Source organism: Bos taurus, chromosome 10, assembly GCF_002263795.3.
Source record: "Bos taurus isolate L1 Dominette 01449 registration number 42190680 breed Hereford chromosome 10, ARS-UCD2.0, whole genome shotgun sequence".
Lineage (NCBI taxonomy): Eukaryota > Metazoa > Chordata > Mammalia > Artiodactyla > Bovidae > Bos > Bos taurus.
In genome coordinates, this window is record NC_037337.1 from 78,380,956 (window position 1) to 78,386,955 (window position 6,000).

The following is a 6,000-nucleotide window of genomic DNA, read 5'->3' on the forward strand; positions in this document are numbered from 1 at the left end:
TCTAGAATAATTCATATAAACCCACAACTACCAAAACCCAGCTATGAGGATTAATTGTGTATATAAAAGCATTTTGCAACATTATGTCTTTTTTTCTCCTCAAAAAAGATATGAGGCATTTTTGTTTTTCTCAACCAGTTTGCATATAACACGCAATGAAATCACCTTCCATTTTTACCTGCCTTCCTATTAGAGGCAAGATTTTTCTCCTTTCCTTCTTAAACTAATGAGATTTTGACAAAGCAATCTCATTCCATCAGAAGCCACCATATTTCAGAAATGAAGTGATTTATGGGTGGTAATTACATTACAAAAAGTTTATACATCATTTGGGCATTATTCAGGGGAAAAGGTATGGCGTGTTGCTGCTGTTATTAAACCCCAAAGACCCATTGATCAAGAATATAAAGATCAACCACTTGTTTTGTTAAGTAATTAACTTAACTCTTTCCCATAGCTCCCATTCAGGCTTGGAACGATCCATTCCTCACTGGAATGAGAGTCCCCAGCAATGTATCGAAAGGGCTGCTTGCTAAAAGGTGATGCCAATTAATTGCCGAAAGTAACTGTCATTTTGTAATCACATTATTACTAGTTTGCTGCCACTAGATCATTAAAGTGCCAATTATGCATCTCTGCTTTAATGTATTAATAAAAAAGCAATCATGCATTTATTGCCTTTATAATTCCTGAGATAATTATACAGCAGGCTGAAGGTGTATCTCTTCTGTGATCCAGCAAATTTAGCAACCGCACTGGAGACTCCAATGATTAGGAAATTAATATATCAGAACTGACTATTTTTAGAGCTAAAACCAAATATTCTCAGCTTCTTCATTCAAAGGGCAGTAGGGATAGTCTATGGAATGTCTATGGATGGTCTATGGAAGTAAAAGTTTGCCTCTATAATATGGTCTAGACCCTCTTCATTCTTTGCCAGGGAGGAGTCAAATAGAAAGAAAACTCTTCAGGAACAAGAGAAAATGGTTTCCAGGGTGGTTTATAAGTTACGAGTTCTAAAACAGACTTGTGGTCCAGGGGAGGTTACCCTTCTCGGCTGTCCGATGAACCACCTTCATCTTGAGTCAGTACCATCCCCGCCTGAGGAGAAGTTAGGGGCTTCCCTGGTAGCTCAGCTGGTAAAGAATCTGCCTGCAATGCAGGAGACCCCGGTTCGATTCCTGTGTTGGGAAGATCCCCTAGGATAGGCTACCCACTCCAGTATTCTTGGGTTTCCCTGCTGGTTCAGATGGAAAAGAATCCGCCTGCAATGCGGGAGATCTGGGTTCTATCCCTGGGTTGGGAAGATCCCCTGGAGAAGGGCATGGCAACCCACTCCACTATTCCTGCTTGGAGAATCCCTATGGACAGGGGAACCTGGCGGGCTACAGTCCATAGGGTCGCACAGAATCGGACATGACTGAGCAACTAAGCACAGCACAGCAGGGAGAAGGAGTTGGAGGAGCTAAAGTGAAAGTCTGGAGACCTTTTCAAGTTTGGCTTCATTATTATTCTTGAAATTCTATGAATTCCCAGATCATATGTCTCCTCCTTAACATAGATATCAAATCCATTCTGCAGATAAAATGAAGTAAGTTAAGGAGTCTCTATTTTGGATTATCTGTTCTCTCTATCCTTAATATAAATGAGTTTCAATTCAGTTGAAGTGCCCTTTCTTATCAAAAGAAAATGTTATGGCATTGAATGTTTTCTGCCCACTCTTCTCTGTAATTGCCACATTTAAGACTTAAGTGGTCATATTAAGTGCTCCCTGTAGCTACATATAGGGCAGAAGTATTCCCCAGAATATCTCGGTGGCCATTCTCTTCTATCAGCAACAATTCTGTAAAGGTTGCCTCTCCAGCTGTCACAGTCCCACTGATAGTCCTTTATTCAATAATTCCTGACCTTGTTCTAGTGCAGAGGTCAACAGACTACAGCCCAGTGACCAGTCCAGTCCACCTTTTATTTTTGCAAATGAAGCTTTACTGGAATACAGCCCAGGCCCGTTGGTTTACATATTGTCTCTATCTGCTTCACTCTATAACAGCAGAGCTGAGCAGCGGCAACAGAGACTGCATGACCCTCAAAGCCTGAAATATTTGCTATCTGGCCCTTTACAGAAAAAGTTTGCCAATACCTATTCTAGTGAAACTTTTTTTCATCTGACTATTACAGAATCTCCTTCCCCTCAAATGAAGACATTTATTCTTACATTGCTTAATGTTTTTCTTTTTTCTCTGGATAAATCTTTCTAAATTACATCATCTTCTTTAACTTCTGAAATTTAAATCTCTGTGCCATTTCATCCACACACTCTCCCAAGTGAGAATATAGCCCACAAGAATGCTCACAAAGGTGCTTGATAACGTCTCCTTTTGATCAGTAGCCTATTAAGGGATTGCCCTCTGAGTGGATCTAAAATTTCATTGATTCCATCAAGTAACAGACATTTGATGAAGGACTTTGTCATGTGCCAGCCACTGATGCTAGATTCGAAATTCTGTAAGACACAGTCTCTTGTTGTTATTCAGTCGCTCAGTCATATCCAACTCTTTGCGACCCCATGGACTGCAGCACACCAGGCTTCCCTGTCCTTCACCATCTCCCAGACCTTGCTCAAACTCATGTCCATTGAGTCTGTGATGCCATCCAACCATCTCAACCTCTGTTGTCTCCTTCTCCCTTCTCCTCCTGCCCTCAATCTTTCCCAGCATCAGGGTCTTTCCCAATGAGCTGGCTCTTTGCATAAGGTAGCCTACCTAGACACAGTCTCTTCCTACCTTGAAACTCACAGTCTAGCAGAGAAGACCTCATACACATCACGGCATCATTGTTCTTGCAGCTGCTGTTTGTTTTAACACTTCCTTAGTTACAGGCCAAGAACGGTGTTAAGAACTTTAACATATATTAGCTCATTTAATTCTCATAACAATCCTGAGGAAGATGCTCCTATTATCCTCATTTTACAGATTAAAAAATTAAGTATGAATAAGAGAACTTAATATAAGATGGATTACAGCAAAGGTTTAGTAATTAGTAAGAGGCAGGGCTGGGATTTGAACCCAAGCAGTTAGGATCCAGAGTCCAAACTCCTAACTACTTTATTAGTATTAACTTTTACTTTCTCTGCCCAGGATCTGAGAGGAAAACCCCTGACATGGGACACTTCTGAATTCCCCATCTCATAACACTCAAAGGATGTGAGTTATGCTGTTGTTGACTGAAACCAAGTGCACGTGAAAGCTGTGACTTTCAGTTTTATTTGAGAACCTTACTGAGGACTCTAGCTCTCAGCTCTGAGGAACTGCTTCACAGAGCTAGGGGAGGAGCCAGGAAGTTTATATGAATTTGGCCGGGGGCGGGGGGTGGGGTGCAGGGGGTGCTGAGAATTACATGTAGTCAAGGATACATCTTGGTAAAAGATTACTGTTAATCACCAAAAATACAGATATTTCAAGTTAATGATTTTAGTGCTTATCTATATATGGGAAGATGCAAGAACCTGGCGTCATTGAAATTCTTCCTTAGATACACATTTTAATTGTCTAGGAGCTCACACATCCAAAACATGGAATGCTTCATCCTGTTTTTTTTTTTTTTCCCTTTCTGAATCCCTTTCAGGATGAACTGAATGTCAGTGATACAGTAGCCAATGAATTGATCCCTGTGGAACTGGGTGGTGGGTACACTCTTTGTTCTATAACCTTCAGACTCACACCACTCCCCCTCAGCCTGCTTCTTTGGAGATGGGCACCTTCAGATTCCCAGTGCAATCTAGGACTCCCTGGCAATCTAGGGATATTCTGATTTCCCAGACAATGATTCTGTTATCAAACTAGAGCCTCTCCAAACAGAAGAGCTGGAAATCATTCCTCTGGTAGTAAGAAGGGAAGGACTACTATCCATTAGCAAAACTGAGGGCAGCTACTTGTGACTTCTTGGGGAGAAACAAAATTTCCCATCCAGAGAGACAATCCTTTAGTTTAGGGAAAGCCTTCACTCAGATGCTCAGTCGTGTCCGACTCTTTCCAACCCCATGGACTATAGCCCACCAAGATCCTATGTTCATGGGATTGTCTTAGCAAGAATATTGGAGTGGGGTGCCATTTCCTCCTCCAGGAGATCTTCCCAACCCAGAGATCAAGCACGTGTCTTCTTCATTGGCAGGAGGATTCTTTACCACTGAGCCACTTGGGAAGCTCTATGCTTAGACATATTTTAATGGGGTGTTTTTATTTGGGGTTTGGTTTTAGTTGATTTTAAAATGTTTCTGCTGTTATTGTAGGCATCTGAGTAAGTGAATGGGAGTGTGTGAGATAATGAGAATTTAACTGTTCTGCATAATGAAGTGAAGATTTTAAGGGTATCTTAGAGAGAGAAGATAAGGGTCTTGAGATGATTAAAAATGGAAGAAATATGAGGGCAACCTAGAAAGAGAAGGAGGCTCAAGAAGATGCCTGGGTATTGGGGCCATTAGAAGAGAAAATTGGCCAGGGAGAAATCCCCATAGTGAGATGGTTAACAGTCTTTAGGACTATGATGCCTGATAGCAAATTTAAAGTTGTTTGCTTTGCTGAAAGTAAAAGTCGCTCAGTCATGTCCAACATTTTATGACCCCATGGACTATGCAGCCCACGGAATTCTCCAGGCCAGAATACTGGACTGTGGGTAGCCTTTCCCTTCTTCAGGGGATCTTCCCAACCCAGGGATCGAACCCAGGTCTCCGGCATTGCAGGCAGAATCTTTACCTGCTGAGCCACAAGAGAAGCCCAAGAAAACTGGAGTGGGTAGCCCATCCCTTCTCCAGCAGATATTCCTGACCCAGGAATCAAACCAGGGTCTCCTGCATTGCAGGCAGATTCTTTACCTGCTGAGCCACAAGGGAAGCCCAAGAAAACTGGAGTGGGTAGCCCATCCCTTCTCCAGCAGATATTCCTGACCCAGGAATCAAACAGGGTCTCCTGCATTGCAAATGGATTCTTTACCAACTGAGCTATCAGGGAATTTTGTTGTGCTAGGTGATCCTTAGAGAGGGCAACAGTTTCAGAGGAGACAGAGCAGTGATGGTGGAGGGCAGGATAGTGGGAGCAAGACTGGTTATAAAAATAGCCTCCTGGGACTTTCCTGGTGGTCCAGTGGCTGCTGCTGCTAAGTCACTTCAGTCGTGTCCAACTCTGTGTGACCCCAAAGACAGCAGCCCACCAGGCACCTCTGTTCCTGGGATTCTCCAGGCAAGAGTACTAGAGTGGGTTGCCATTTCCTTCTCCAGGTCCAGTGGCTAGGACTCCATGATCCCAATGCAGGGGGCTGGCGTTTGATTCCTGGTCTGGAAACTAGACCCCACATGCTGCAACTAAGACCCAATGCAGCCACATAAATACATAATTTAAAACATTTTTTAAAGCCTCCTAATAAAAGACATGATCAAGATTGAAAAGAAAGAAGTTAATCTATTTCTATTTACAGATGGCATGCTCTTAAACATAGAAAATCCTAAGGAATCCACAATAAAACTATCAGAACTAACAAAAAAAAATTCTACAAGGTTGCAAAATATAAGACCAATATAGAAAAAATCAATTGCATTTCTATGCAGTAGCAATGAACAGTCCAAAAATGAAATTAAAAAAATTATTCCATTTATAATAACATCAAAAGAAATAAAATACTTGAGAATAAATTTAACAAAAATATGCAAGATGTATAAACACATTACATTGTATGTAAACACATCATCACTGGAAAAAATTAAAGAAGATGTAAATGAAAAGACATTATATGTGCATAGATGGGAAGACACTATTATTAAGGTGACAATTTGCTCCAAATTAATCTACAGATTCAATGTAATACCTATAGAGCTTCATGCCTTGTTCACAGAAATTGACAAACTGATCCTAAAATTCATATAGAAATGCCAGGGACCCACAATAGACAAAACAATTTTTAGAAAACAACAAAGCAGATGGGACTTGAAATTCCTGACTTCTAAGCTTA